The sequence below is a fragment of the Sinohyriopsis cumingii genome, chromosome 6 (genome assembly GCF_028554795.1).
Source record: "Sinohyriopsis cumingii isolate HCF-2022 chromosome 6, ASM2855479v2, whole genome shotgun sequence".
NCBI lineage: Eukaryota > Metazoa > Mollusca > Bivalvia > Unionida > Unionidae > Sinohyriopsis > Sinohyriopsis cumingii.
In genome coordinates, this window is record NC_142966.1 from 167,019,003 (window position 1) to 167,040,927 (window position 21,925).

The window sequence follows — 21,925 nt, forward strand, 5'->3', positions numbered from 1 at the left end:
AAAACATGACGAAAATCTAAACAGATAAGTCGCTTTTTGCAGTGCTGGGTCTGCGACTATAAGTATTGTTATGCGATTTTTATCTGTCTTTAATAAGATATTTTTATTAGTATCCATCATTACCCATAGCTTTAATTGTTTTCTCACGGAGTGAGTAACTACTGCTGCGTTGGAATCCTTCATTTTGGAAAATGTCTTAAATGAGTGGGAAGAGTTTTGGTTAAACAGCTTCACAGATATGCCATTTACCAGTTAATTTAATAATTTTTGTGCTTCTTTAGTGTGTAGATACCATCTTCCATCTGTTTTGTCAGCTTTCTCCTAGAAACAAAATGTTACCGATTTCCCTGGACATGTCCTTGTGATGCCAGATGTAAATTATCTTATCTGATTGTTCTTCAAATGTTCATCATCGACACCATGTTCAGTTTATAAACTGATTCTTTAGCTAGAAGGCTTGAACGCCATATTCATCAGTTTCAACTCTTTTTGAAGTGGGGTCAATTGATGGTGAAATCCTACTCGTCTTGTCACAAAGTGAATCAGCGCAGAACCCATTTAACCATTTGATCAGCATAAACTCCAGTCATTTAATGTTTGATTTCCTCGGGGTATTTGCCAGAGTACCGTAACTTACAACATTATTGCTATTTTGTATTTAGGAAAGGACATTTCACATAGTATTTGTCCTACCCTGATACAATTCAAGGAAATACATGACACTGTCCGGAACAGTTACAGAATTGAATCGAACTCACAGTAGGAGTTGCTCAGCCAGCAGACAACTGTCAGACGCAGATTTTTCCAAATTTAATTGCTGTGCTACAGCAGTGGAAATAAAGGGAATTTAATCTGCATGTAGATTTGTATTCCAGTCAGCGGCGCATGCCCACACACTGACATTAAATGAGCTTCAATGCCTTTAACAGTCATCTTACTATTTGTCCACACAAAATGTAATGACGATAATCGTCATTTATGAAGTAAACGTATTATCATTTGACACTAAAAGGAATCTTTTTTTATTGTACTAAAAGCAACTTTGTTGTGACTACAAATTGCAATATTCAACTGGGTTAAATGTTCTGATCAGAATTTATATACCTTGATTATGTTTTATAAAGAATAAACTCTCTTCACGGGAATTGTGGTATATATAGATAAGCACACGAATTATTAGCAAGAATTAGATACAGATAGGTAAGTATACATACAGATACAGAAAATATAGACGAAATTATATTTAAACAATATATAACGAAGATAAATTCCGACGTTAACTTTCAGTATACATTCCTATCTAATATGACATATACCCATGTCCATTTCACATTGTCTTCGTCTGTGATCGATATAACCAATATAGGCGAATTTCCTAGTCACATACCATCGTTTGTATCGTCTGTGACATCTTCCTATTCTAAAACGGGAAATGTTAAAATCTATTCATACACATAAAGCGTTCATATTACCTTGGATAACATTGTCAAAATGACTTTTGGCAAAGTAAATATCTACTAACGGATCATAAGTATGCACCATATATGATACAATCTGTCGATATTGGCCACCTGCATTGCATACCAGTAAGAGACCGTTGTTTTCTAGTCAATGGGATAAATCCAAATGTTAGACAAGACGTGGACAATGGATCTTAGTAGAACACGTAGTAGTCAAGGAATTCGTGCATATTGCACAGTCACAATTGAAATGTTCGCAACAAGTCTCATAAAACCACGAATTCGGCTCTACAGACAAATTTGCGTCTGTTATATGTTTTCCACTCAACCCAGTCAGTGGCTGATAAATTTGGACTATGTGCAAACCAATGTCGAATAATACTGGTATCCTCTAGCCAGTTTTGCAATATATGTTTTTCAATTGGCTGTCCGGTAGTACAATGAATTCTCAATTGCGCGCCACAAAATTCATTGTTATACCAATTTATATAGCCCTATCTAGGCAAATATTCTCCGGGTGTTCCAGAATTGCATATTACCCTTTCTAGTTCTCGAGTCAAATCCCCTGCAATGTAATAAATTGTAGGGTGAATTACAAATCCAATCGAAATTATTGGAAAGCTGTCGACATGATATGCCAATTTCCAATCGGTTCCTGTCGCCGTACGATCATAAATGGATAAGTCATATTCATTGGAAAATTGCCGCTGATCCATCTTGCTCGTCAGACGAAGGAAGACTAACTAAATGTGTATGCACATACATACACCTGTTTCGCTATGCACCTTGTGGTTATAAATAGAACATACATATGGTCGATTAGTCTTTATCTCTATTTTCTAGCATTAATCACCATTTAACGTGCTGAGAGTCAACATGCTACTTCTGCTTTAATATATTTGATAACCGTTTAATGCAAGTGCGCATACCCAGTTCACTAAAATGTGAATCATCACAAACACTTCGAATGACTTCAATATCCAGCATTTAATGACATCATTTACTTTTATACCCCTAATTGTCTGCTGATGGTCTTCCTAACTTTGTTTTCTGCAGCATAAGTGTTACAGGTTCTTTTGAGATTTCAGTACAATTAGGCCTGTTGCTTTATATTAAAAAGACATTTAAAGAGCTTGATTACAGACATACCACGACATCAATTGCAGAATACATTTTATCACATTTCCGCAGATATTAAATTTAGGTTTTAAACCCCTATATTGCACTTCTACCTTTGTTTCCATATCATAAATGTAATAAGCTTTGTTGACCTTTTAATAAATTAGGTTTAGGACTTAGTAATGATGCGATCTTAAATGAAAGTCATTTCTAGCGTTCTCTGACATCATTGCATGGGGTATGCCTTCTTATTACCTGTCCAATTGAGTTTTGTTTCTGCAGCATAACTTTGCCATGGATAGCTGGTTTTAAACCAAATTTTATATGCAGTTTCGTGCTGCTTGAACCCTTGATGAGTTTAGTTTACAGCATCTAGCAGTATCGTTTAGAGGAGTTCTTTTCTCCGGTTCCTCATCCGCCTTTGGTTTCGCAGTATAACTTTACTACGAAACGCGGAATGTCAAACACATTTATCTTGCACCATTACATTTAAGAGACTTGATGGTATGGATTTCTAATATATATGCCATCATATATAAGAATTGTGTTCCCTGATTGCCTATCCTCCTAATTTTGCTTTCTTTTTGGATGCTCATCTGTTTACAGATTTGCCGAGGAAACGCTAGTGCAAGGAACCTTTTAAGATGCATCTACCGAATAGAGTTCTAGTTATTCGGTTTTATCTGTTGCCTTTACTTTTGGAGAATACATGCAGATTTTGTATAAATTTGAAAACAAATGACTCTTGAAAACCCCACATAAAACTTCGTATGTCAGCTTCACTTTTAAATACATTATGTGTGCTATAAACGTATTTTGTCATCATGTACTCCAAAAGTTTGCCGTGACATAAAGTAGATTTGCAGAAGAAATTAATTATGACATTATTTCAAATCTCTCCAAATGAAAATGTATGACTCCGTTTACATTTAAATAAACTAATAAAATAATTTGTGTCCTCGAGACTCCCATATCACAAATTTAACTATTCTAAATCTGCTTAGATATGAATATTTTGAATATGTTATGACCAAACTGACTTTGCAAACTTACTGTGGAAACAATCTTGTTTAATTCTAACTTAAGAAAATGGTCTTTAGAGATTTATTAAATAGTGAGTTTTCAGATCCTCTCCTTTGAATGAAATAATTTGATTGCTGATTTTGTCCTGAAAAAGTTGATGACCTCAAACATCTATTTTTCATTATTAGATAACTTATTTTGCCGTAAATAGCACATGTTCAGCTCACCTGGTCTTAAGGTCAAAACGTTTTGTGTAACTTGTTACCATTCTGGACCTCATATTTCTGCTCCGACTTGTATTAACCTTGGAATGTCTGCTTATATTATCACGGTCTTACACGAGTTTCATGTTGAGCGAGATCCGCGCATACAAATCGTATGATCTTGCTTCTAATTGAATGATCATGTTAAAACTGTTTAGGCTGTATTTTGGAGCTGAAATGGGGTAAACTTGATATACACAGGCATAAATCATTAAGATCGTAAACATATATAATTATGTGCGAGATCAGCGCATATTAGTGAGGTGATCCTGCATCTTATTGGATGAGGTGGTCTACACTTGAGTGAATATTTCCGATTAGAACGTTTTGACAAATTATGGTCGTATTTGAAGCGCCCTAGTAAATAGTCTTATGTCATGAAAATATCCAAGGAGTTTGTATATGAGTAAGATATGTGCATATTAACCCTTTTCTCCTGAGTCTCCACTCAGTTCATGCTTGACCTTAGCTGGATGTTCCCCATTGACACTACATTTGACAATCTTATTGGTATGCTGTATTCAGGAGTATTTAACATATGTATTGTCCCACCTTAATAAAATTACATTTTAGTCTTAGGAGGTAACAAACTTGATGTTTTGAGGCAATGCTGGAGTGCAACAAGTTTGGCTTGTCCATTGCCATGGCAACACATATCGTAGACAAATTTCAAATAATGTAGCTGTTGAGATCAAACACGTTTTAATACGCGTTCAGAAAAAAATGTTTGAAAATAAAACAATGATATGAACATAAAACGAACAGAAACTAATTGAACTAAATATGCATGAAACTCCTCCAACGATACTGGTAATACAGAATATCAACACAACTATACATATGGCTATTGTTATTTGGCAAATGTTGTAAATCAGTCACAAATCTAGATATAACTACGTGGAAGTTGGCCAATAGTGATTTAACGCATATAGTCTGAAATGGCGAATAAATAAATTAAATGTCAAAAACTACTATCAGCACTACTCTTCCTGTGCATAAACCGTATCAAACTGTACATAACATTTAGCACATCCATTAACTGTAATTTATTATGAATGTTGCAATAGTGCTTGTATCAGTGGAAGTCAAAGACATGCAGTTTTAGTGCAGGAAGAACGCTGCTTTCTTTGCACCTCGAAATTCCCCAGTATCATATCGATTGAGCACTGGGCTAATCACGGTCAAGTTCCAAAACATCTGCGATTATTTTTGTTAATTATCATAGTCCAATCGGCTTACTCTATACGGCATACTAGTCAGTCGCTTGTGTTATGGTAAAAGTACAAATAACAAAAACACATTTTGAAATATGTTTAAATAATCTTTACTATATCCAAGCATATCAAGTAGGCCCATTGACACCCTGGATAACTCGAACAAATATGTTTCCCTGACGGTGGTTATGTTATACTTCAATATTCTATAATTAGTAAGACTTGAACTACGTGCAAATATTTTCCAGCTCTGGATGTACGAAAGCATCACACGTTTGATGATTCATTTAATTGTTGCAAATAAAATATTACTGAATTGCAACGTTAAAGACGATATATGAATGAATTGAACTAGACTCCTTTTAGGAATGACTGAGTTGGTACAATACCAAGGAATAATAATGGATCCACTGGTGTGACAAGGATGCATCTATTCTTGGTTTCAACATCATTTATACAATAAAAGATCCACGTGTATTATTTATAACCATGCAACATATCGGTATTCAGTAGACAGCAGGAAGTGTGTTGATAACTGCTGCTCATTTTACCGAACGATTTTCACCAATCAATAATTGTCAGCTGACTATATATATATATATATATATATATATATATATATATATATATATATATATATATATATATATATATATATATATATATATTATACATATATAAATATACACATGGTCAACTCATGAAAGTGTAATTATTTCATATATAATATATTTGTTGCAAAATATGGAATACACGTGTGACGTTGTTACATATGTATTAATCTGAAGAAAAGTCTTAATTGTAAGCCGAGACGATAGAGTAAAGATAGCAAAAGTGTGCAGCTGTTCCGTCCCTGCCTGTACCTAATGTTAACAACATGAATTAAGAATGACTCTTTATATATGATACTGCATTTGGTTTTTTTGTTCTTTTCCTACTCTATCACCAATCTGATAATATGAAGAAATTATATATTTTATCTTATTCAGGTAAGTTTTACGATTCATACGGGATGGGTTATTTATCATTTCAATTGGTAACATGCTCCATGGTTTAATTGTGGAAGGCATAGTTTTGATACTACGCCGTTCTGCACAAAGGATGTTGAATAGTTTTTAATCAACGAGTAGTGTATGTTCTGTTTAGTACTAGCAAATATATTGGAACAAAACCCATTGTGCATTTTAAACAAATGAGTTAATTTCTACTTATAGCGTCGAATATTATGGCTATTACTCACTGTTTCCTCATATAATAATGGCAGTGCCGCACTGTTATTGTTCTATTACAACTCTATGGTCGTCACTGTTTCCTCATATAATAATGGCAGTGCCGCACTGTTATCATTCTGTTACAACTCTATGGTCGTCACTGTTTCCTCATATAATAATGGCAGTGCCGCACTGTTATTATTCTGTTACAACTATATGGTCGTAAACTAAATAAAAGACAATATTAAAAAAAAACTATCAAGTTGTTGCAAAATGTTACAAATAATTAATTTTTCTATTCGAATACAAATAAAAAATTCAAATTACTAACAGAATATTGAGTAAAATCCTAAATAGTTAGACAAGTTCTATCAAAAGTCTAAGACTATTGTGTTGTCCAAGTGAGTTCCAGTGGTGTTTCGAATGAAGTTCAATCTATTGTGCTGATGTGCCAATAGTCTGGAATAGTTTCACATCCTACCTGGGTTGGTTAATAACAATGATATAATACAAAATGTATCTAGATGTTTTCACAGTAATTCTGAAATAGTTACTTCATCATGATGTTCATGAGCTCTTTTGAATAATGCATTTCGAGATCATTATATATTGGCAATAAAGGTCAGGTTCTTTGCCAGCTAACCAGTCCCAAATTAGGTCACTGTCTTTATCTACGGTAAATCCTTGACCAGAATTCAAATCCCATCAGTTTTGACAGTACAATTTATATAGTCATTCCAAGGAAAAACGATCCCGTCTATGTTTCAAAATTCTTCAAAGTATACATGTTTTCGCAAGCCTTTTCAGACAAATGCTTGACGTGAGGTGTCACTAGATAATATAATACCTAAATGCTTATGATGGAGTGGTTCTTGAATATCTTTGCTACACAAATGAATTAAGATCTCGAATGGGGCCCCGAGTGGCCGAGTGGTCTAAAGAGCTCTACGTTACGGATCACTGTCATCTCACCTCTGTCTGCGGCGGTTCGAGTTTAAGATTCAGCCAATGTGGGTATGTGAGAAAGCTTGCCAGTAGCTTCTCGAGGGTCGATGGTTCTTTCCGGGGTTTTCCCGGGTTCTTCCTCCAACATTAATACAGGCCACCATGTATAGCCTATCGTGGCGTTAAACTCCACAACAACAACAACAACAACAACATGATCTCCAACGAGTCAAGCTTAGATGTTTTGAGTCACCTTTTGCTTAGTTTTAGTACAGTGTTCTTAAATTGAATTTTAGATATTGTCATCTAGACAGGCTGCCAGCGGCGAAACAGTAAAGATGCGTCCATACTCGTTAGTACTCTGGCTAGTACTGTTGTTTAGCTAGCTTGACTCATAAGTTTTCTTATCTTGTGTAACCAATACATATATTAGGAGATATAAACAAAACGTAGCACAGTAGTAGAAATGTAATTTTTGGCGAATACAGGTCTATGGTTGCACATTTGGTGAAAACAGAGAAAAGGCAAAGAGTTATAATGGATGTTTTACCTGGATGATTTCGAAAGCCTTTGCTGGCTCATGGACTATAGAGGGAAGAATAACTGTTATAACAATGAAGTGAGGAATAGAAGTGCCAGATATGGATTGTCCTTAAGAATAATTTGCATTTATACCCAATGCAACATTCATTATCTACTTCTATTTCAACATAATGACTATTGTATCAGGTGATAATGACATCAAAGCAACCTCATATGCACCTAGTGTTGTGCAAAATGTGAACTTATGCAACATGAATCACAATTCATTCATACTTCATGAAAATGTCAAAAGATGCGATAACTGTAACAAAATAACCAAAAACGAGTCTGAGGAAACACAAGGTAGATTCGAGTCTGCAACCATGCATGCGAAATCCGTATCATATCGGCAGTATATTATCCGCTCTTAGGTTTCACAGTTGATATAGTGTGCAAAGTTTCTGACGTAGTAGTATGTTAATAACAGTTTTTGACAATGGTTGTTGGTTTATATCAAATGAATGTATTCCCTATAATTCTGTCATCATATTACATCCACAAGCCCTCGCGTGAAAGTTACAAACATGTTCACCTGCAGGAGCAAAATTATAAGGGGAAAATGACTTCAACCGTGATCAGCGACCAACAAAACCTATAATATCATACTACTTTTCCCAGCCACTCTTTTGCTAGATGAAAGGGTTATTACAATGTTCTAAGGGATTTTAACCTATCATAGGTGAAACGGAAAGCGTGCAAGCATTTACCAGATTATCACAGCCTCTTAATCAAAGTCGTTAATGTTTCGGTTCCGTATTTGTCCCGGGATGTGTTCGTTTCTGTAGATGCAGTCAAGTGAGCGTTTTGAAATGGTAATGCAATGAATTCAAGGTAGCTACATGTTGGTATTGGCATACCAGGGTGATTCAAATCGTTAAGTTCTATTTGACCTTTAGCAAGGTTATATTTCCCTGTATATGATGATTATTTAAATGTATTAATGTTGAAGCATATATTCGTCAAGAAGTGAGAATAAAATCACAATCTATGTTAGCAACCGCTGTCCGATCTATCACCCGGTATGTATATTCTGCACTCTCATCACCCGCTCTCAGAATTCATCACTTATTTGAAATAAGAAATCTTCGACACAAACACTAAAGATCATCAATGAAGCTTCATTTCAAATATTTTTCAAATAGATTTCTATCATTTCGTTCTTATTGATCTTAAATAAGCCTGCAGCCCAAAAAGGTTTGACGACGTATCATTGTAAATTCACCTAAATATGGAATCTTTAGATCGTAATAATTCGGTTGTATCATTGGGAGTTTCCAATGATTGTGTTGGTTCTACTAATTGAATACGAAGGTACACCATCTGTTAGTGGACGCGCACATTATAAATCAAAATAATATCCAGTTGTATTAGCAACATGTTTGAAGTCACTGCTGGGATGAAACCCATCGATATTTGCATGTAATGCACCTAATACTACAGAGGTTATATATCCTCCTCCTCTCTTTATTTTTCAATATGGACCATCAGAAACCTCTTAATTATATTTTCTGACATGCTGATGTTATCCGTCAAGACGTTGATATCACTGATATTTATATCCGTATATTGATTCGGTACTTGGTTATTGCATCAGCTGAATTCAGTTTCGATTGATAATAAAGTTTCCACTCATTTGATCAACATATATTTTGACTTTCAATTTCGTTGATATCAACATATTTGTTAATAATGGCAATCAATAAACCATCCCATCTGGTTTCCACAATTTCATTAATTTTGGAGAATTGTAACGCGACGGGACCTGTTAGCTTTAAAAAAATATCTTTAATGTCAACGTTATATGTTCTTTCAAGTTCGTTCTCCATAAAACACAACCTCTTTAGCAAACTCCGCAAACGCGGCTGTATTTGGAGACCATCGAGACTGCTTCCGAAATATCTCTGGAAGAGGCAGTTGGAAAGTTGATAGAATTTAAAGAAAAGGAAATAGTCTTCCAGAGCAGACTTTGAGTCAAGGTCACTAGATGTATCTTCGCCATTATCCAAATTTGATTTACTCATACCAGGCGACACAAGTGAACTTTTTAAAATGTTGACTCGTACGGACCTGAACTACCACCTGAAGAAGTTGATTATTTTGATGGTGTATTGGTCACTTGTCATATACTGATGGTTTCTTCCAATCCGCATCCTTGGGTTGACCCATATGCGGACCTCTTGATGTGAAAGCACTGCATGGACTTAAGCAATAAACAAACCAGCAAACGCTTATTGACTTTATTGAGCCTCCTCCCTCAGTTGCAGTCAACGATGCTGAATATAAGATTAAAATCTGAGTTTTAGTCCATGCCTACAGCTTCGACATCTAAGCTAATAGCAGCGTAGGTTTGTAGTAAGGTCGTCTCATTGCAGACGGTTTATGATCTGCATTGGTAATGCCAATATTGTCGATAATTGCCTCAATTTCCTTTTTGTCGATATAATAACGGATACTGATAACCAAGGCTATGAAACCGTTAATAACAAATCCAACCCTGACATCGACGCGGTAATCTTATTGTCGGTTTGTATAAATTCTCCCTCAACTTCAAGGAAGGAATAATCTGCACTCGAAATTCAAATTTTGGTTCATCAGAGATCAGAGATCCTAGCCAGGTACAAATAATACTGACATAGTTTGTGCTGCAATCCACCTACACAGACGTACATATGTGGAACGAGGGATTGAGTGTCTCATTGAATTGAACCTTTAATTATACCTTATTAGTTTTCTCAAAATGCCGTATATCAGACAACCGTATGTTGCGTCCTAATGTCAAATTTTCAATAGCAAAATCAGCTGTGCTACATTGATAATCTTACTAATCGAGGTAGTTATATTACCGTTATTAGTTATATAACATTTTATCGGTTGTACTCGATATACTAATCGTCTTAGACGATCTCGAATCGGCTGAAACACCTGCAATCCTATTCCATTTGTAAAGATTCGTAACAAAATTTATAATGGCACATCAGCCCTTTTTGAGGATTTGGAATTCACTCGGAGCAATGGATGTTTAGAACACGTGTAGAACTTTTCAGGATTATTTTTTAGTTAATCCCTAATGATGTAAGTTTCTGTTAAAGTTTCATTTTATAACTTAGAATACTAAATTATTTCTTATGGTTTACAAAGCATGTTAGTTGTGTTTCATTTTGTTACCTATTTTAGGACTGTAGAATCTTAAAGTTATTAATAGTTTCTGCTCAACCAAGAACTGTTTGCAGCGACTACCGCTCGATATCAACCTCGTGTGGTGGAGATCAGATCGAGAGATCAGAATCGAGTGTGCTCTGGTGCACGCGTGTGTAATGTGAGAGTTTCGGCCACCAATATTAACCTCCCTCAGATCTCATTATTTATTGATTGAAACTCTGTTTCGCCTAACAGTGTTCTACGTGGCGCTACCGAAAAAGCCAGAGTTAATTTTGGGGAAGCCTACAAAAGTCCGTGATACAAAATTGGGCTAACTACAACAAAGAAGCAACGATGTTACTGTGATCTGACGCAAACAACCTTTATCGGCGCGATTGGTGTATATAATGTCACATACACTTATTGTGTCGTTGATGAGATAATGAACATCCAGGTAACTCCGACGGGTCCTGTTTCCTGTATTGATTTTGCGAAGAATTGCCTCCGAACTCATTATTGGTTTCCGAACTTAGTTTGTTATATAAATCTTTGTTTTTTTTAATAAGCTCATGCTTCAACGCGTGAAACATCCTTTCATGCAAGACGTCATTATAAGCAACCAATGACACATTGATGGGGTATCATTTCTGACCTTTGGTGCGTTTTTTCCTACGCAAGCCAAACCTACGAGTTTTCTTCATCAAGCTTCTCGCTCTTGTGGGTTTGGGTCATCTAGAGAATCTGGTAAACCTTCTAGGGTCCTGTGTGTCTCGTCATCTGGACTTCTTCGTTGCTCATATGAATGTTTTTGGTCGGCTTGATGTATTTTCACTTCTATTTTCTTTCTTTGTATTTTTTCCTAAGTACGTACAGTTGGTTGGAGATGCGGAAATGGTGACTTCTTGGCTGGTGCAGTTACACGTTGTCCCTGGGTTTGCGGAAATACATGTGCCTGATCTTCCGGTCGAGGTATACAAGATCTGTGCGGCCGGTACTCATGCGCATGTCTTTTGTTTTTTCGCTTTTTCTTTTTATATTAGCCATTGACCAAGTAAATGTATTTGAATACACGTTCTTTATACCGCTAGTCTACTGTTCGTTTCTTATTATTATTGCTTTTTTGTAGGTAATATATAACTTTTGTCTCTTGGAGTGCTACGTGTTGTTTCAGTGCGTGTCAGTGATTAATTCTAAGTATAGTTTAGCCTGTGGATGTTCAACAATTTTCTCAACAGCTAAAGGTTTGAGAAATTGAAGCATTAGAGATTCGTAACAATCGGTACCCTGACTATTAGACATATCTGGTTTTATGAAATTGGACAGTTCAGAGCTGCTAAAAAGGCATACAAAACATCAACTCACTTGTCAATGCTATGGCTATCAAACTGCATCATTTAAAATATAGCAACTTCCGCGAGGTTCTACTTATGGCCCAAACATGTAGGTGAGCCATGTATGAGCCCAGACAAGGTTTCATTTGGGGAACAAACTGAATGAGGTTAACCGCTCTTGCTCTAAACCAGCTAACTCGAATATATTTATTGATAATAAGAAGCTAAGTTCCTAAATGATAAAGAAAAGATCAGCATGCTGAGTTTATGAGGCCTGCAAGGAGATGATGTTGCTCTTACACCAGTGCATAAAAACATATCACTTTCCTTCGCATATATTCAATATGGAGGGCCTTCCTGTTTGGAGTCATCTCTATTACTGAATGACTCAAGTCCTTCCTGCACATAACTCTCCAAGTTGTATCATGTCTGGACAGAAATGGTCATTCTGCAACCAAGACTGAAGAAGTACAATGGGCATTACTGGGATTTTCTTGGGAACGTATACCGCTAGTTGTATGGAAGGTAAAGACATTGAACCCACTATAACTGACTAATAGTCACGATAAACAAAAGGCAGCTGTCTAAGGTTCCACCTCATTGCAAAATTATATATATATATATATATATATATATATATATATATATATATATATATATATATATATATATATATATATATATATATATATACACATATATCAGTAAGTTCGAAAGATGTGCAAATCCAAAGAACGATGGATTGATGAGAGGCCATTAGGTATAATAATGGGTTAGGCAGGTCACCGAATGGGAATATATCTGGTCCAGACAGTTGTCTTGTGATATGAGCACCAGTACATGTTGTCCCACAACAGGATGTTTTGTTTACCACTCTGTTTACGATGTAGGACATGACCAATAAGTTAATGGACATTATGAGGGTTTCTTGTCCTTAATAGAATAAACGTCCAGAAGGTTGATGCCATGGGCATTTTCCTTCGGTCCACAACTTCACCTCACCAGTGTGAAACAAGGGATAGGCCGTGTCATTACCCACAAGCAATTGTCTGAACTAGCATCGATACCAGCAGTAATTTCCAGGAGGGTGTTTCTCCTTAGATGTTCCCCTTTCAGTCATTCTTTGTTCCACTACTGTTGCAGAAACTGTTTTATCACCGTCAAGATCAAAGTCGAATGAACTATGTAACTAGAAAAGATGCACTACTTGGCCAGAAGGGCGATATGCAGCAGGTGCAATGTTGATGTGGCTGAGGAGGAGGTGGTCTCCAGTTATGTCGAGTAAACAAAGACTTTGCAAAAACGTTCTCATCAGAATCCACTAAGCGCAGAAAACTGACCTCGATAACTCTACAATTCAGTTTTAAGGTGTAGGATCAAACGTAAATTACCATTGGTACGAACTAGTCTGGCTCTAATCGACCTTCAGGTGTTTGTACATGATGGTCGATCGTATCTTATTTGTGGCATATAGTACTTGACACTGCAAACTCAAGTACTCTTGGTGCCTCTTATATGTGTACTCTTAGATCGTAAACTTGTATAATTCGAACATATATGTCCCACTGATATATATATATATATATATATATATATATATATATATATATATATATTGGAAGTGAAAATCAAAGCAGGATCTACAGAACAAATGTACAAAACAGTGACTATCAGTGATATTGACCAAAGAGAAATTCCACGAACAGAGATAAATAAGCATTCATAAAAATCTGTTATGTCTGGAAGTAACACTAGTTGTCAATACTATACCATCGTTACAGGTGTATGGGTAGAAATAAGCAGGAATTATAACCGATATCAAGTGGTAATGCATTCTAGATCGTATCACTGCGAGAACTTAAATTAAATACCAATCAGTATACACGTGGGCCTCTTGCAGTGCATTATCTTTATCTTTATGTATTTCATGTTCACATTTAACTGAAATAGTTTATCTGGCTTAAGTGATATGCAATTATTCATCTTTACATTTTTAGAATGTTCTATTGGTACTGAATAACTTTTGTTGTGATGAGGTGCTTTACACAGTATTATCTAACAGTTTGGGGAGAACCTTAGTTGGAATTACCTGGCCACTTGTATGATAAGTAAAACACCATGTACACATGCTCATAACCCCTAACAGTGGTTTGGTGACAAACACGTAAATGTACCAGTAACATGTTTATTGCACAGATGCTATTAGAATGGTCTATATGTTAGACAGGAAATACAACTATTCAAGACATAGTGTAGATTATTTCCTAACATTATGGTGAGTGCATACTGTAATCAATAGTCAAATTCTAGCGACAAAACAAATCATATGTTGGGCTTCCATATATATTCCTGACAGGTCCTAATAGAAAGACGATGATTTGATTCGTGTCAAGTCATTCGAGGGCTTTCTACTTTAAACAACCGTCGCTGTATGTGACTGCATATAAGCGTCAATTGTTTCAAACTAAAATGTCGTGATTCAAGAATACTCCCATAAGGTTTGGTGTAAAGAACACAACTGCAAATGTTGACATATGATACGTGTCACATTGTTTGTTGCACAAGGCAATACAGCCATACGCTAAGCTCTCTTGGTCTTAAAATCAGATAAGATAAAAAATAATAATCAATAAATCAATGAGAATGAATGTATTGAAAGCGTTGCAACGGCAATCAGAAACCGATAGAACACTAGAAGAACTATGGTTTTTAGTATAAAGCAGTATGTAAAAGTATGCAATCCCTGAGCTTTTCTTCCATTTTATACATTTTAGAATCAGTTAGAACCATGTAGAGTCTCACAGTTGCGGCACCGTTTTTAGTTGCCTGGAATAATTTTCACCATTCAACATTCCACAGATGTGTACTACGTTTTGTTGGTAATAAAATGTGTCAATATTTGCCTGAATCAAACATTAATAATATGTACAGGTACTTCATTTGTATGGGAAAATATGAACGAGGTTTTTTGAGCAATGCTACACAACGTTAGGGATACAGAATTACTCAGAAAAAAGCAAGTTCATTTTTGACCATACAAATATGGTAACCTTTATATACTTATTTTGTTTTTGTGCCTAAGACTGAATATTTAACAAAGCATAATACAAGAATCAAACTAACTGAGCAGATTCGAAAGTAAATACAAAACTGCAGCTTTCGCAATATATATATATATATATATATATATATATATATATATATATATATATATATATATATATATATATATATATATATATATGTGTGTGTGTGTGTGTGTGTGTGTGTTTGTGCGTGTGTGTGCTTCTGAGTGAGTGTGTGAACTGAAGAAGAGACAAAGGGAGAGGTACCATTAAGGACAACACTTATATGTCTGTAAATGTACGATATTTGCTGTTAGAAATTAGAGGCCGACCGAAACTAAATTTCTGGTTTCGGCCGTAAACGAAACCAGACCGAAAGATATAAATTGACCTTTGGCCGAAACCGAAGCCGAAACCGAAAGTTTAACTACACCTTCGGCCGAAACCGAAACCAAAAGATAAACCGAAGTTGCCGAACACAAGATTTATTAAATAGGCCTGGGTCATTATGCAATGCTACACTTCAACAACTGACTAGGGTAACATGTCGACAACGATCAAGTCCATGATGCACTTATCAAGTCGCTGAACTACAACGTGGTCATCAGGCCAGACTATTCTGCTCTCGACCATTGATGTCAAGGACGTCTGCACAAAATTGGATAAGGCATGTTTAGTCGCTTTCTCTTCTATCATCATCTTTTTCGAGGCACGCTCTGCTCCTTCGTTCATGGACCTCTTGAGATAGGTACCATGGAGCTCCTTGTGGCAGCTGGCCAGATGACCTTTCAAGCTTGAATCTGTCTGAAGTCTTGGTTTATCGCTGCCAAGTGATAACAGTTTGTTGCATTCTTTGCACTGCGCCTTGCTAGCATCAGAATCGATTTTTGTGAATTAATCACATACTGCATTTTTCGACATTCTTTGCGGTGATTAACTAATCCGTTTATTATTAACTTCAATTTTCTACTTCCCACAGATTAATTCGCTACAGTTTAACTAACTGAAATTATCAATATTTTCAGACTTCGAAATCTCTGTATTCAACACGCGAGTACACTAAAATGCAACAGTGCCTAGAAATGCCTAGCGCCGACTAACCGGCCGACAAGCAGACTAATAGACGCAGCACTAGCGTTGCATTCTGAAAGTTAGAATAGATCTTCGGCTGATGACCGAAAGTCAATATCAGTTTCGGCCGAAACCGAAAGCAAACCGAAAGCTAACTTTTTGGCTTCGGCCGAAACAGAAACTATGCCGAAAAAAGCTATTTGCCAACTTTCGGTGCCGAAACTGAAACCGAAACCGAATTTCGGTCGGCCTCTATTAGAAATGATGTATATTATTAACACATGATCTTGGAGGTACAAAGAATATGGCTACACGTTCTGTCTTGAATTCAAGCAATGTTTGATGATACAAACTATTCAAAAGAAATTATGTATGTGCAGACAATTTTCACATATAGATCCCAAAGGATACTTTGAAACGGATACAAACTATTACTCTTAATCAGACACTGACTCCCAAAGGAAATAAGATTTTTACTCAATCCTGTAAAGTTTTCTCAAAATTGAACCAGTAATATTTGTATTATTTACAAAGGGAAATCGATGGCTTATACAAACATATTCAATTAACATTCAATTAACGATAGGGTTTTTGTAAAACTAGAATATATATTGTCCGTAACAAACCTTTGCAATGCATACAACATGTCGCAGGTAGTCTTTACAGATTCAGTAAGTACGATTTATTTTTATTTTGTATTAACTGTCACGGTCGGGCCACACTATCCAACGATGTTGGTTTTGGCAACCGTCTGTAGTCTTTTTGTGATACTTACCTTTAATAATATTGTAACAGGATGAAGTCGTGTTGGGATCAGATTATAGCAAACACCCTGAACGCAATTTCAGGAATGAATTTATAATGCAATTGAACGATGAATGAATTTGGCACCAAACTAGTGCCCATATAGTCCAAAAGTACATTTAACAGAACGATACGCACCAAGTTAAACAACTGATATAAGGTACTTTATCGTTCCTAACGGGAAAAAATCAAAACATGTAACTTAAACGAATAATCAAATACGAATGAAGGTATGAAACTTATTAAAACAATGTGATTGTTATATGGACGTATCACCATGGATGATCATTATTTATAATTTAAACACATAAATGACAATGTTTCATTTATCATCAAGGCTATCAAAGTATAGGATTTCCACTATAAACAAGGTAGAACTCTGTCACCAAGAATGACCAAAGCATAGAATCTGTACAAAATTATGAATAATTTTTCATCATCACATAGAATATATGTATATATATATATATATATATATATATATATATATATATATATATATATATATATATATATATATATATATATATATATATATATATAAATATTGAGCGAGAAAGAGAGACATACAGACAGACATGCAGAGAGGCAGGGAGAGAAAGAGAGTGATACCAAATTACTGATTGCGCCGCGTACATAGTACGCAATAGGCTGAGTAGGCAATGTACAAATCTGAGTATTCAGAGTTCATTATTGGCCGAGAAGATGAGTGGGCTAATGCTGCTATGGGACGAATATGCACAGATTAAAGTCTAATTATGTCGGATTATACTTACACAGATCTTTTTGCTGACTGAATGAAATCCAGGCTCAAGCAATTGGAAGCGTTTTCAAGAGCATTTACATACAGTTTGGTTAGTTGAAATGCAATGGTACCAGATGAATGACCAGGTTGGTCAAAATGGGATATGTTTCTTTAACGTAACTGCCCTGTCTAACCGTTTTTGTCAATATTAGTGTGCATCTCTTGCAGATAAGTCCATCGAAAATTTAAATGCATTTGGTTATCATGACGCAACTTATAAAGTTAAGTAGTTGTATTTCAATTCAACTTCTCTCTCTCTCTCTCTCTCTCTCTCTCTCTCTCTCTCTCTCTTTGTTGGTGCAACATCCTGTCGTGACATAAGTTAATGACTCTTTATGAGATTGGTAACATAACGTGTGTGGGCTAAAGTCAAAGTCTGAGAACGAGTACAGCGCAGTTAAATCAGGCTTGGACTGTCCGTTGACTGAACGCTACTAGCTCGTATTCTTTATGGGTTTTTTTCAGTTCGGCTAATAAAGTGGTTCGATAGATCAAGTTTACTTTAAGGAATTATTTTTAAGTGTTGTCATTTCTTTCCAATAATTGTTTCTACACTAAGACGTAAGATCACTATCGTTACTCTATAGGCATCTTGACATGCATAGAACTGTAGAATAGGAATGTGTGAATACGTTTCATGCTCCATACGGTGACATCCTCTAACGGGTTCGGGCCCAGGGAATTTATCCTCGGTCCCCCCAGCTTGTCGACCGTGCATCCTGTTTCGTTATCTCAAACGCCAGCATCCGTTTTACACATAGTCCTAAACGCACGTGTACAGATTGATGATACCGACTTATACAATAAATGAAACTGAAACCCTCAATAATTTCTTGGATGTGATGAGCTGTTAATCTTTCTAGGTCATGATGTAATAGACGATAAGTGTCCCCACAAAATTTGTCTTTCCGAAGGCATAAGGCAAGGACGAAACAAAACCTTATAACTTAAAAATCGGTATTTCGGTTGAATGAATTTGAATCGTTTGAACGCACGCGTTCGGTGGACTCTTATATGATTAAGATTAAGACATAATGCAGCACAACAAAGTTAGTTTATGCTAGGATACATCGACACAGCCAACAAATATACAACATAAATACATGCATAAATAAATTATACATGCGAAGTACAAACTAGAAGTATGCGTTGATATTTTACATTAACTCGGTAGTTGTGAAATTGGGTGCACTTTTACTTTAGTTGACACGAAATGACAAGCAGCAAATCTTTATCTCCATCCACAAGTTAACTTAGCAATCAATCTTTAGTTCATAATTTGTGTGTGTGTGTGTGGGGGGGGGGGGTCTGTTCCATAGGTTAATGTGTTAATTGCTTGCATCATCTGAATGAACCGAGTCGCTTTCGAGCAGGAACTCGGCAAAGTATGATAAAATCGTGCTTAATCTAGCAATGTCTCTAAGATCTAATTAAATTACAAATTCAATGTAAATTTGGCTGGAGTTATTAAAATTGAAATTTCTTAAATATTCGCAATTTATGTAGCTTTGGTCGACACACGGCAATACATTTGTCTAAAATGATACGAAGTAGCGGATAATTGCACTGATCGGACATCCTATAATTGAATATTGAACGTATTTTATTATTATCATCAAAATCGGTCATGTGGGATTGTGTTAAAAGTAATAATGTTATACGTCCATTATAATACATTACTTAAAACGCTGTGAAGTGATAAATTTCTTTGTGCTTTAGCATCATAACGTTTTTAATAAATACAACAAAATATTCAGACCTTGTATGAGTTTCTGTTTTGTTCATGAACTGACGAATGCATAAATGGGCCTAAGAAAGAACGGAGCAATTCGCTTAAGCACTGACGAACCGTGGAAACATTGATAAGTTGAAACAAGCATTCATACTCTAAGCGGCGGACGATAAAATGCAAGTGATAGCCAGCTACACGGAATGTGTAGAAGAATTTTCATTAGAAATGAAGATGAGCTTGGAGTATTCAAATTTGAAGAATATTTAGTTTAATTTACAAACCTTGCATTCGATAATAAAATGATCTATCTTGGCCCTTTGCTTGTATGTTTGTGTATGAATTTCTATTTAACTTTACTCTCTTAGTTTATGCTTCAAGTATGCTTAAATGACTCATGAAATCTGTGTTAATCCTTTGTAAGAATTTTACATGTGTCCATCGTAAAGATTTTTTTGTTAACAGGTGAAGAATTAATATTGAAATTTTATGTAATTTTATCCAACTGTGTCAAGTATGTTAGCCATTGTTGAAGGTTATTTGTTAATCGTGTCGCTTTTCTTGCCGACAATTTATTTTACGTCTGCACGTTTAAGGTTCGTGCATATTTCGTGACCTTGTGAACTGCTGCTTTAAAGATTTCTTAACTTCATTTTCGATTTCTTTACCATGCATATGCTTCAATATATACATCCTAGTTTTGTTCTGATACAGGAAAAATAATTACATGATGGATAAACTTCAAATCGATCATATTGTCAGAATGTTGCATATAGTACTTAAAATGGCTTTCAAATACTCTTTAATTTTGTTCAGTAAAATCTCATATTTCGCATCGTGTATGAATTGCCAATCATTTAAAGTATTGATATGAACCCTTTCTGTTTTTGTTTTTTTATTTTTTTTATTTTTTTTTTCTTTCTTTCGTTTCTTCACTCTTATACGGCAGCCAGTGCTGACTGTTACATAAACCATTGGAGATTTTTTAAATGTTTTCACAAAGTATGATATTTTGAAACATATCTTTAGGAAGACGCAAACGGTGTGCACACTGCATATTTTAACCAATTATAATTATCACGATCCACCTCTTGCAATGATAGACTGATACAGTACAGGATATGTAGCCACGACCAAAATTATAAATGTAAAATTAACTAGGCAAACATGGCCTAAATAGCAACATATGAATGTATGTCACTTTTTATGGTAACATACTTTCTAAAGTTCCAGATTAAACATATATGGACAACAAACCCTCTAGATCCATGTCCAGGAAGCAGGCTTCAACAGGTTTAATCTTGGTTCCGAGATCCTCACATTTACAAATACGATAAATGTAAACTGGTCGGTAGATACAATGTAGAATACATTATTTCCACTTTCTGTAAATAGAAACACCAATCATCTTTAATAAAGGAGACGTAACCGACATATTAAGTTGCCATTATCCACAAAAAAATGAAATACACGATGTAAATCGGAATCGAGACAACGCCATCATTTCCCTACTTTTCCTGTACCTTACCCGTTAGGATGAGCTGAAAACGATACCTGTGCAAAAAAAAAAACATATATATTTGTTTGTAATTGCTATTTATTTGTCCTATAATTTGCTCCTGCAATATTATTGTAGTAATAATATACAGGAGATTGATAAAGCAGTGTATTAATGGTGTATTCATTTGAAGAATACATAAATTATAAAGGCATGCATTTGCTTGCCTAACTTCGGTTGATAAATAAATCTTTCTAAAGCAGTCTCGAGGTATATCAAGAGTCCACAGAATTCCAAAGGATGATACTGAGTATACGGGTAGAAATGGTGTGATGGTGTTAGGTACACAATAATTAGGGTAAGGCCAATGCCTTTAATGATTGTCTAACTAGCTGGCTAACTATATAACCTATTCACTCACCGACCTTCCAGGTAGATGACATAAGCTTATTCATACACAAGGGGTATCACCAGTCTCCCATATCTCACGACCAAATTCACCACCTCTATCGGATATGAGAGAATCGACCAAATGTCATGTGAATGTAACATTACCTTTTGAATGTACACTACATAGTTTATCAGATATTCATGACTTGTGTCCATACTCTAATTTTCTGTATATCATATGTAAACACTCCAAAATATATTGTATGTATGAACAAGC

At 35.5% G+C, this 21,925-nt stretch overlaps 1 long non-coding RNA gene across 1 annotated transcript; it reads right to left on the reverse strand.

Annotated features, from left to right (window-relative positions):
- Positions 1–1,006: 1,006 nt before the first annotated feature.
- Positions 1,007–21,146, reverse strand: LOC149798485 (uncharacterized). The gene is made up of 2 exons (XR_016421630.1): positions 21,018–21,146; positions 1,007–1,420 (listed from the first exon to the last, which is right to left on the reverse strand). It is a non-coding gene; the product is annotated as an uncharacterized LOC149798485 (long non-coding RNA).
- Between the last annotated feature and the right edge of the window lie 779 nt (positions 21,147–21,925).